General features: G+C 41.0%; 1 annotated feature.

The window, feature by feature from the left end:
• The first annotated feature begins 2,682 nt into the window (after positions 1-2,682).
• Positions 2,683-2,742: a sequence feature (Short protein (GSTUM_00003378001, CAZ81213.1) was converted to a misc_feature.).
• The last annotated feature ends 10,366 nt before the right edge of the window (positions 2,743-13,108 follow it).

The following is a 13,108-nucleotide window of genomic DNA, read 5'->3' as shown; positions in this document are numbered from 1 at the left end:
TGATGGACGATATTAAACCTTGACTGCCGCACAAATATTTCATGTCAAAGCATCCTCAATCTGAATGTGTCAGTTTTGTCAGTGTAATCAAGAGCATAACACTAGTGGTATTCTCAATTGTCATGGTGGAAGTAATGTTATTTTGACAGCAACACAAGAGAAGGCTGTTTTTCGTTACTGCCTTGAGCAGATTGAGATGGAATTCAGAGCGACACTATCGATCATTTATGCAGCCATCTGCAATCTTCGTCAAGCAGAGCAACTAGGCCTGCCATCATGGAAATGGTTTTGGCTATGGCTTAAGAGTAATCCAGATCTCCATACTATTAAGACAAAGCCTATTGCCCATGTCTGAATAGTTAGCCATACAGAGATCTTGAGAACTTTTTTGTTGAGTATCAAAATACTCTCTCGAAATATAGGATCAGGCGAGGAAAATACATCTTCAATATAGATGAGTCTGGAGTACACGTTGGATGTCCCACTAAAGAAACTGTCATTGTTCCAACAGAGGTCAAGGTGCTTTATATCGTAAGTCCTGAGAATAGAATGTCTGTTATAGTTATTAAGACTATATGTGCAGACGGTAGCCGACTATTACCACCTGTTGTTATCTGTCCAGGAGAAAAGATTATGGAAAACTTGATACAAGATACCTTGACTGGTGCTGAGGTAATTGCACTATCAGAAACAAGATCTACAAATGAAAATGTTGCTCTCAAATAGCTTGATCACTTTATCAAGTATGCTAATGCTGGCCTCAATGAACACTGGCACATCCTTCTATTCGATAGACATGTCTCTCATTGTACTGATGAGTTTACAATCAAATGTCATGAGAACCATATTGTTCTCTTCCAATTTCCTTCTCATCTGACACATGTCCTACAGCCGCTAGATGTTGGAGTGTTTCGGCCATGGAAGCACTATCATAATAAGGCAATTTAACATGTACTTCACTCTCACGATATTGATTATACTATTTCTTCCTTTTCCTTGACTTGAGTTCTATCTGAGAACAAACCTTTCAACCACAAACCATCAAAAACTCCTTCAAGAATTCTGGAATGTTTCCTGTTTCTTTTAAAAATACTTTAAAAAAGATGCGCCACCATGATAGTAAAAGGAAAGGACAGTCAATTCCAGTTGATAGCTAAAATCATCGTAGCCAAGAAATTGAAGATCTAGCTATAGAGGCGTCAATGGATGATATAGAGGAGTTGGAGCTCCCAAAAGTTCCCAGCACACACTTTGAGTGCCAGCGAGGCATAGGAAAGTGGGTTGACTGAGCTGATTGTTTTAGTCCTACTTCTAAGAAGCGATTTCAACAATGGGCCAAGGGTACTGAGGTTGTTCTAGCTCAGGCACAACTATAGCAGGAACAATACTGTACTATTCAAGCCCAAGTTCTCAAGAACAAAAAACTTAAAATCAATTCCTGCTGCATAGTGCAAAAAGGAGGTATGATTACAGTCGAGGGTGCCAGACTTCAAAAGAAGAAAAAGGAAGAGAAGGAAAAAGCTACCACAATTAAGCATTCGAAGAAGAATATCCAAGTGGCTATGAATAAAGCCAAGAGTGCACTAAACCGTCATGGTATTAATACTTGGAAGAGGAAAAGAAAGAGTAAGAAAAAAGTACAAGAGATTGTAGGTCAGGGTGGGATTGTTCCAGCTGAATTGCTGATCCCAATTCCTGACCCTGAGAAGAACCCAAGCCCAGATGACCTTGAGTCACTTCAGGCACCACCAGATTTAATGCAAGCTCCATTGCTGCTACAACCAGCAGGAAGTATTCCTGGTAGTATGATTGATCCACAATTACAAGAGATTGAGGAGGACATAGAAGCAGTTGCAATTTATAGAACTGGGAGGGAGATTAGTAATACACATTATAGTAATACTAGTATTGGAAGTGAAGGTGAAGATTTGAGTGGTAAATCAGATTCTGATGATTCTTCATCTATATCTACTAACTCAATCATGGAAAATAATGATTTTGTTACTTTAAATTGAAACTTTGTATCTTCTTAAAAAAAATGATGTATCTAATTAATACTAGTATTGTGAAGGCCTGTAAGTGGTAAAAATGAAAAAAGTTCAAAAAGGTTTGAAGCGTCACACTTGCTTTGGCATCACACTTGCTATGCCTGACTATGAGTGACAGCGAAATAGGAGAGGAACCGGCTATTAGCAAGAATTGATTCCAAAAAAATACTATCAATTCACAAACCTATTCCAGGAAGAGGAAGCCATGGGACTACCACTCCAAAGACCAGGAATTGACCATGAGATCTAGCTAGAAATAGACGAAAAAATGGGAAAAAACAAGAAGATTACATGCAAGAAGCTATACCTACTGGGAGAGGTAGAACATGAGGAACTCAGGAAGTACATCAAATAAAATCTGAACAGGGAGTGGATCAGGGACTCCTTTGCATCAGGGGGATCACTAATACTTTTTTTTAAAAAAAAAGATGGGAAAATGAGACTCTGTATTGACTACAGCATCCTCAACTCGGTTACCAAAAAGGATCGGTATCTGCTACTCTTGATTAGAGAAGCATTGAACAGGTTACGATCAGCAAAATACTTCACTAAACTGAATATCAAGGATGCATACCACAACATATGAATCAAAGCAGGAGACAAATGGAAAATCACATTTGCCTCGAGATATTGAATGTTCGAATACCTGGTCATACCCTTCAGGTTAACTAATGCACCAACTTCATTCCAATGATGGATCATTAAAGTACTCAACAAGTACCTTGACATATATTGCATTGTATACCTGAACGATGTACTCATCATTCAGAAAATATGCAAAAGTATCAAAAGGATGTTAGCAATATAATGGCTGCGATACAAGGATCTGGAATGAAAATCAAACCAACAAGATGCGAATTTCATATGGAAGAAACCGAATAACTTGGATTCATCATCAATCTAAGCGGAGTCAAGGTCGACCCGGTCAAAAGGGTAGTGATATGAGATTGGGCCAAACCAAACAACAAAATGGATGTTCTGTACTTCATGGAATTCTGCAACATTTATTGATAGTTCATAGAATAAGTTAGTAGGCATATTGAGCGACTCTATAAGCTAACCAAGAAAGACAAGAAATGGGAAGAAAGAGAAATGGAACAAAAGGTATACAATGCTATCAGGACATTTCTGACATCGGCACAAATAATAGTCCATTTCAATCAGAACCAAAGAAGGATGATCGAAATGGACACCTCGAAATACATATACTCAGACATACTGTTCCAACAATGTAAAGATGAAAAATAGATGCTAGCATTTTATTGGTCCAAGACAATGACCCCAGCAGAATGCAACTACGATGTTGCCAATAAAGAACTATTGGTAATAGTTTAAGCACTGAAAGAATGGAGGAGATATGTCCTGAACAATAACCCTCCAGTCCAAGTTCTCACCGATTATAAGAATCTGGTCGCATTGATGACTATGAAGGAATTGAACAATTACCAGATAAGATGGATGGGACATCTCAGCAAATACAACTTCAAGATAAAATATCATTCAGAAAAAAAACGAGGAAAGCCAGACACTCTCACGTGAATAGCAAGCTGCAAACCACAGATAAGAGACGACAAGAGGATCAAACAAAAAACAAGAATAGTATTACTAAAAGCCTATTTCGAGATAATGGAACTGATAGAATTTACCTCAAATGAAGGAAAAGAAATCAAGAAGGTAAATGAAAAAGACAAAACCATCAAGACAGTAAGGCAATCATTACTAGAAGAAAAAAATGAAATGAAAGAAATCATACTAGGTTTATGCCAGTAGAAGGACAGAAATATGTAGTACGATGGAAAACAATAGATTCCGAAAAAAGAAGAGATAAGGACAAGTATCATATAATAACATCACAATATCCTAATAGCAGGACACGGAGCAATGGCTAAAACCAGGTAATTCATCATGAGGTCATTCTATTAGCCAGGATTACACAATGATATCTAAAGATATGTCAAGAATTACGACATATGTCAACAGACAAAAATGGCTAAGCACACAACTTACCGATTACTGAAATCGAATGAGGTTTCCGAACGACCATTGGAAACTATTACTATAGATTGCATCACAGACCAACCTCCATTGGACAGATATGATAGCAACTTGGTCGTAGTAGATCGCCTGACCAAAATGACTCATTTCGTTACATTCAAAATGAATATGGATATATGAGACTTCATTTGGACATTCTTCCAAGAGGTCTTCCGACTGCATGGTGTTTCAAGAAATATCATTACAGATGGTAGAAGATTATTCATATCGGGGTTATAGAAAAAAGTCACTAGAGAAATGGGAATACAAAATAGACTAAGTACTGTATTTCACCTGCAGACTGACAGATAAATAGAAAAGATAAATGCAATACTCAAGCAATATTTACAGGCCTACCTCAATTATCAGCAAGACAATTGGCATAAACTGTTATCAATGGCCGAGTTCGCATACAACAATGGAAAACAAGAAATGATAGGTACTATATCATTCTTTATGAATTACAGAAAACATCAATAGAGCCAGGTACAATAATGTACAAAACGAATATAAAAATACTATACGAGATGTTACAATACGAAATGAGTCGAGTACCGCAATGGCAGAAAGAACAATACAATAAACACCATAGGCTCAATCCAAATATACTGCCTGGAGATATGGTGTGGTTACTACCATACAATGTCCATACGATGCAGGCATCAAAGCAATTATTGTACTATAAGAAAATCAGACCATTCCAAATACTGGAAAAAGTAGGTGACCGAGCTTATAAGCTCAATCTTCCCGCCTCAATGCCAATACACAACTGTTCAGTATACCGGAATCCGACACCCAGGCATCATCTTAGGTAGAGTAACTTCACCTGAAATCGGAATCTCTAGTCTCCAACACCCCCCTCCAGCTCCCTAACAGGGCCCGCGTGTTATTTTATATATTAATCTCAGTTGTATCCTGTGACTATAATAGTACAGAATGAAAGGTATAAGAATAATACTGTATGCGTTGCCACTGTCCATCTGACCACATCCTATTCACAGGGTATATCAGAGGGGACCTCCTGCTAGGTCTGAGAAGTGGAACTGAGTAAGTCCATCAACTATTCAGAAAGTTACTAGGCTTCAAAGATGTGATACCTTTGGCATGGGATATATAAGTAATGGGACGTTTTTGCACAAAGAGATGGTATTGAATGGTAAAGGATCTCAGCAAGAGACCAATACATTCACATCCACCCTACAATGTCTGAAAGAGTCTAGAATGCCAAGGGATACTACCTTAGAAGCCATTGGACTTTACAGAGTATTGTAACTAGGTTTTGAAACACATTGTAGCTAAGAGAATGACTTTCAATACTACAAGAGTGATTGAAACCCTGTTACCCAAAGCGACCAAGGGTTGCCAACCAAGGGATAATGTGTCAATCCGGTAGAATAGCTTTCTGTGAATTAGTAGGAACTCCTGCTGAAGACATCTAATAGTTGTGTAGGGAGTTATGGATGTTTAAGGTCAGATGATCTGAAAAAAGGTTGTGATTATGACTACCTTTCCAGATGCAACCTACAGATGAAACTGATCATTTCATCAATGACAGAGACAATTGGAGCCAACTCAATTCGACTTAAGAACTGGGCTACAAGTCTAAAGACTCTAAGGATTGGATCACTACTATTGGAAACAGTATGGTTCCAAGTTAGATATATCATAATTGCCAAAAAGGTGTGGTGATTTTCATAGGCTCTAGGTGTTCGCATCTTTCAAGAATACTTGACGTTACGAGTTATAATCAGAGAGGTACATAGTTGTATGATAAATAAATGTAGTACACCAATACTTAAATGTGGAATATAAATATCGAAGTGCCTCCCAAGCTTTGGACATCATCAAGCAATGGAGAAGAAACCTTAACAATATAATATTGTTTTACAATGCTATTTTACTTTAACGAATTTACTTTGCACTTAGTAGTTATAAATAAAACAAGAGAACTCAAGCCTTCCTAGACAATCTCTGTCTACAGAAACAAATCTTGATTGGTCTAGACAATTCTGATGTCCATCAGATTGTCTTCACCTAACAACAACACATTTTACATCTCACTCCTTGAACTACACAACGATAATAGGTTTGTCTCACAAACAGCTATTCCTCCTCTTCCAATCGGACTCAACGAAATAATTGATTCCCACTTGTTCTACGGTAACCCACAATGCCGAGTCAAGTGCACCAGTTATCAGCCCAAAAACAATAAAACCTGGTACTTCACACACAACTTTGAAAACGTACAAGATGCTTTCTCAATCTTCCACCAGTAATACCCAGGCGATTCTGCTCCAGGTAACAATAACATTTGATGACAAGGGCAAGGGAAAAGAACCCATGTCCATGCCACCAAATGAGAGCTGGAGTGATAGCCCCCTACACATTACATCAACAAGTGCAGAATACTCGTTCATATGGCTGACAGATAAAGAACTCATGGAACAAGATGAGAACGCAAAGCATAACGCAATAAGTTAGATGCTATGCTACAACTACAGAGGTCTCACATACTATGGAGATAAGGAAGGTTCAGAATAGTTCCCAACAGAATACCGAAAACAGCATCTATATTCAGACAATACCATAAAGTACTGGAAATAGTGCTTCAACAACATGTGCAAAATTCACAGGATAAAGAAAATTTCTGTTAAGTACCACACGCAGAAGAATAGAAAAAAGAGAGTGTTAGAAGGAAAAAACACTGGTATATGGTGTAGGGCCATGAGGACAAGGCCCAGGTAGGTGCGATCCCAAAACTCCTCAACGGAAATGAAGTGGAAGGTTGGAAGCCGATACAGGTAAATCAGAGAAGTCCGGAAACAACTTGACTAGACCAAGGTCACAATTGGGGTAAATAAAAAAATGATCGTGAAGCTAAAATAGTTGAATGAAAACCAGCAGCATACAATTAAAATGGCGAACCTCACCTTAGAATCACTGAGGGTAAGATGGTTGGAAGCAGACAACAAGCCCAATAGGCTTCGAAGGTCTATGCACTCAGCTGGATGGAAACTATTGAAACTTGGAGAAAGAGCCAGATGGGACTCAGATTTAGAAGAAGAGGAGCTAATTTTACGAATGTGTCTTGGCATAAAAAAGGTTTTCATATGACTCATGATTATGAGTCATATGTATGTTATTGTTTCACATATATGACCACTTTGATCATATGACTTATTTATATTATAATTTATTATGTTTTGCACACAACTTGATTATGAGTCATGGGACGTGTCCCTGGCATGTGTGTCTTGCAAGTATGCCTTGTAGGTATACCTTGCATATATGATTTATGTTTTACACATAACCTCATTATGAGGTCATGGGTCTTACGTATAAGACCACTTTAAGTCATATGACTTGTTTATTGTGTGATGATTTGTTTATAAGTTTTCACACATGACCTTGCTATGAGGTTATAGGTTTTGCACATGTGACCACTTTGGTCACATGCCTAGTTTGTTATGAGTTGGTTTTGTGCATGTGACCACTAGAGGTCACATAACTTAGGACAAGAAGAGTACTATATAAGAAGACCAGTACAGCTGAGGAGGATAGGCTCTTGACGCTGTGTTCTAAGTACTTTTCCTCCTTCTTGCACTCCATGTCGGAAATGAGTACACCAATATTTTACCTTATTTCACTCGCAATAAATACTTCATCACAGTTATTTATTTGTGTTTTTCATTTAAGCGGTAGGTTAGAAGTAGTTGTTGTCACTGAGAAGGCACTTCTGTGTAGGATATCCATGGCCTGGTCCAGGTAATTACTGAGTGTGGTCTTGGGTGAGGATGGCATCTTCGACAGCCTTCTCTTCCATGGATTCTCCCCTCCCTACAAGGATGTGGTTCCCCATTCGGTTCAACTCCAATACATCCCCTTTACTTGAGACTGCCCATATGGCCTTGTCTCTCATGCACGTTTCTGAGGCTGACCATGGCCCATCCCTACAACTACACTGTCATACATTGCACCTAAAGGGAACTTTAGTTTCCTACAATTTCACTACTATCATAGGTGTCAAAATGCGGTAAACTAACAGTTTGATGGTTTGGTAGGGCAAACCGTCACAGACGTGACCATTGCCACAATAAAAGATGTAGAGGTTTTGGTGAGAGGTTTCCTAATTGCAAGAGGCTGTTCAGCCACATATAGCTTGAACAAAGATACTACCACAGGACTCTTTGTTCAGTTCAACTCCGATCATGGCTCGGAATATTCTCCAGCCCCCGTACGTTCCCTCCCTTTAAAGATTCTCAAGCTATTGTCCCTGAGTCCTCCATCCCTCCAGCCAAAGACAACTTGGCTGCAACTAGGGTTGAGGCTAACTCCTGATCTGCTACCCCTCCCCTCGCTAGGGCCATTCAAAGCAAGATACCCGGTTTCCTCCACCAGGCCCCTACCTATAGGACTGGCTCATCTACCCCCTCAGTTCTGGCTTGAATGTCATCTGGCGAAAGGTCTCTCTACGAGACCCCTAAGTTCAAACTAGGCAACCCCAAGGATGAAGACTACTACCCTCCTACTACTGGGACATGCTGCCGTACAAGGTTGGCATCTCCAATCAAATAATCCGCTGCCTCACTCCTCTGTCCTCCATTTTTGTGCACCATCAAAGTCGACAAAAGACAAAAGAAGTAGATTGCACCTGTCCTCCCTGGCTTCCTCCTCAACATTCATCATGGATACCTGGCCATTCCTCCCCTTGTGGTGCTCCTATCAACAATCAAGGTCACACCTCCCTCTCCACCTCTATTAGTAACCGAGAATATCTTACCTACCTCTGAGGTGTTGCCCAGAGATACTCCTATGGGCCTGGATGAGGGATACAACTCTGAGGTGACTGATCTAGGCGATAGCGTCTATACCTCCTCTTTCGCAATGGCATCGTCGCCACCGATCTTTGATGAACCTAGGATTTCACTACTTGTAGGATATATGAAAGACTGCTACAGAATCTCCCAAGACTCCTAAGGCATATTGGAGGTTCAACTCCCTAATACACCGCTCAAGTCTGCCAACATGGCTTTGGCTCAGATGGACTCAATCATGGCAGGCATCTCTGAGATATTGGATGCAAGTAGGACTTACTCCCATGCACCCTGCTCAGATAGTATAATTGGATCCATGTTAGAAGGGCTGGAGGACATCCACTCTAGCAACACTCAGCCCCTTCTCTCCTCAGAATCCAGGTCAATTGAGGACAACACAGTACACGATATCCGGACCTGAATGAATAATAGCTCCACATTTGGCAATAAAGGACCACTGAGAGGAGTGAATTATTGGAGCCAGGTACACCTACTAGAACTGGTGGTAAAAGCGCTGACTGAGATTATCGGCAGACAAGCAGAACAGATAGAGACCCTGCAGGATAGGTTGTCCTTCCACCATCGTCTCCCTCCCATGGTACCTCGGAATACCCTCTCTTTGGGAAAGGAGACCCCTGCGATGGCTCCTACTACTAAAGTCTCCTTTACAGAAGTAGTGAAACGAATAGCATATATGCCTAAACCTCCTACCACCCAAGAAAAACAGGCACACTCCATCCCACCACATCAGCGGCCTCCTCCTACCAGTCCAGCAGTAGCAGCTCTTCCAGCGATAGGGGAGTAGTCCTCCATGTGGCTCACAGTGGTAAAGGCAAGTCCGTCCACTAGAGAAGAAAGAAGATAAAAATGGAGAAGAGAAAAATGAAGGAAGGAGACATGGCAGACACCTGAGTAGTACTGCTAGAAGGAGAAAGAAGGCTACCAGAGAATCTGGTAGTGAGAAGGAATCAGTGATCCTGGCCAAGACTCAGGAGAAGAACACTGACAGACAGGAATCGGCTTCCATAGCTACCATGCTGGTTACTCCACCAGCTCAATTTGGACCTGCGGCCATGGCTAGTATCAAAATAGCTAGGGCGCCTGTACGGCAAGAGTACCGATGAGTCCCAATGGGGCCTTCCAACCAACTCAACTCAGTACCCGTACTACCAGAGTCATCGCCAACTCTGGATGCTAGGGGGAGGCATATCACTATGCAGTTCACTACCCGCAAGGAGGTTGTCCTGCTAGAAAAAGAGAGTAATATCGAGGTAATCTGGAACTGAATTAACATGACCTTATCCAACCAAGGAAAAATCTGGGGGAATGCTTCTTATATCCGTACTGGGCATGTCCAGCCTGAGATTAGATTTACCTTCCTGACCCTGGCAGCACACTCTATTACTGAGTTAGGTAACCAGCTGGATAAGGCCAGGCTTGACCTATGTTAGGAATACCAGAACCCGATACCTAGAAACCACCCTAAGTAGGGTAACCCCACTCGGAATCGGAATCTCTGGTCTCCAACACCCTCCTCCGGCTCCCTTATGGGGCTCGCACTTCATCATATATATCAATCTCAGTTGTGTCCTGTGACTATATTACTACCGAATTGAAGGTGTTAGAATAACACTGTATACGTTGTTGCCATCCCTCCAACCGGATCCTGTTCCCAAGATATATGAGAGGGGACCTTCGGCTAGGTCTGAGAAGTGGAACGGAGTGATTCCATCAACTACTCAGAAACTTACTTGGCTTCAAAGACATGACACCTTAGGAATAGGGCGTAGGTAACGAGACAATTTCGCATAAAGAGATGGTATCAAATGGTAAAGGATCTCTACTAGAGACAAATACATTTACATCCACCAGAAGAGTTTAGAACTCTAAAAGACACTACCAAAGAAGCCAACGAACTTCCCAGAGTATTGCAACTGGGTTTCAGAACATGTCGTAACCATGGGGTGATTCTCAATACTACAATGGTTACTGAAACCTACTACTCAGAGAGCAACCAAGAGTTGCCAACCGAGGGATTAATTACCAATCTGGTGAAATAGCTTCCTGTGAGTTAATAGGAAGTCTTCCAGAGAAAATCTATTGGTTGGGTATGGAGTTACAAAGGATTGGAGTTAGACGACCTACGATGGTTGTAATGACGACCACCTTTGCAGATATAGCCGTGAATAAAACTGATCATTTTATCAATGGCGAAGACAATTGAAGTCAACTCAGTTCAATTTAAGAACTAGGCCATAAGTCTAAAGACCCTGCTAATCGGGATATTACTATTGGGGACAGTATATTTCCTAAGCAGAAATATCGTAATTACCGAAGAGGGTGTGATGGATTTCAGGATCCACAGGTGTTCACACCTTGGAAGAAAACTCGACATTGCGAATTACAATTGAAGAAGTACATAGAGGTATGATAAATAGATGTAGTCCGCGAACACTCAGACGTGGAATATAAATATCTAAGTGCCTCCTAAGCTTTAGACATCATCAAGCAACGGAGAAGAGACCTTAACAATATAATATTGTTTTTACGATTCTGCTCTACTTTACCTATTTTACTTCGCTCCTAGTAGTTATAAACAAAACGAGTAAAGTCTGAGCCTTTCTAGATAATCTCTGTATACAGAAACGAATCTCGATTGGCCTAGACAACCTTGAAGTCTATCAAATTGTCTTCGCCTAACAATCTACTCAAGGAATTGTCACTCCTGAAGTTTGAATTCCAGAGGAATCTGGAAAAGGTAAAAGATTTTATTTCTGGTATCGTACTTGCTGATACAGGACGTGGATCAATCTGGAGGGTTGAGGAGTGGACTAGAAGCAGAGCCTTTGATGGCCTTCGCAGTAACTTGGAGCAATCTAACACCAGTGTAGTTACTGTTTCTCAGCCCAATATTATAGGATCTATCCACACTATAAGGCAGGCAATTGCTACCACACATGATATCCGCTTTGTGGACAAAAGGAATGAGGCCATCAGGGAAAGACTGGTCAAATGAAAGATTTAACTACAAGGAGGAGCTCACAGTGTCTAGGTATTTGAGGAGCACTGATCCCTTAAGGTATGTGGTCAGTGTTTAGAGACTAGCCATTTTGAGGCCACATGTGGTCACTCCCCCCACAGTCAGTTTTGCTTTGGAGAGTATTTCTCCCAACAATACATGTGCAGCAAGTTTGCATGCTCCAGAGGTGTGGGCCAGCCTTGAGGGCACATCAGGAGACAATGCTGGCTCTGTGACTAGATAGACCACTTCACCAGATACAAACAATGCCTGGGAGTCAAATCGTCTTCCCCAACTCCACCTTCCTCACCTTCCTGACAAGTGGTGGTCCCACTAGCAGAACCTACCAAGAAACCAGAACAATAGGAGGGACAGGCAAGGAAGGCCCGGAGAAGATGCCATAGTCATGGAAGGTCGCCAACACCTAGGTTGATTGAAATCAGCAGTGATGAGGAAGATGAAGACTCATGTCATAAGTCAGACAAGGCTAAGGGTAAAGAACCAGAGTATCCCTCCCCCTCCCCCCCAGTGTGTAGGATCTTAAAAACCACCACCACAACTAAACCTAGTCAGAGAGATACTTTTTGGACTGATTTGTTTTCCTTTGTTGATTTGTTTTTTATTGTTGAGCCTCTGGTTGATCTGGAGAGACAACATGTACCAATAGATGTTGATGGGTGGGATTTGTTTTCCTTTGTTAAAAGGTCCGGTGTTAAGATATTTGTTCGATCCCATATTTGTAAGATCTTTGAAATTGTTAGCTACTAGAAAAGTAGTACCCATGTTGGTTATTGGGAAAAGGAAGTGAACAGGGGAATTGTGGAGTTTACTTTCAACCCAGTTATACTAAGTACCAATTTGTTGATTGGTTAGACAAACTCGGGAAAACAAATATCGTATTTGGTAACTTCAATGCCAGATATCAAGATTAGAACCCTAATACAGACCACAATAATATGGGCGGATAGTGGCTGAAGCAGTGGTTCACAGCCCCTACTCGTGATATGAACATGGACCCTCAATGGTGTTAACCTTATGTGACATTTCCAGAATCAACCTTTTCCTGCACCTGGTACCATACTTAAGACATCAGTACCTGGATGCTGATGGCTGGAAGCATAGTGCTCAAGCCCTCATACTGATCGACACCATGTAGCCTATCATGCCGTCCACGTCGTTGGAGTGTGACCATT

The sequence above is a fragment of the Tuber melanosporum genome (assembly GCF_000151645.1).
Source record: "Tuber melanosporum whole genome shotgun sequence assembly, scaffold_168, strain Mel28".
Classification (NCBI taxonomy): Eukaryota; Fungi; Ascomycota; class Pezizomycetes; order Pezizales; family Tuberaceae; genus Tuber; species Tuber melanosporum.
Note: the sequence above shows the minus strand (reverse complement) of the source record. Positions and strands in the feature narration are given on the sequence as shown.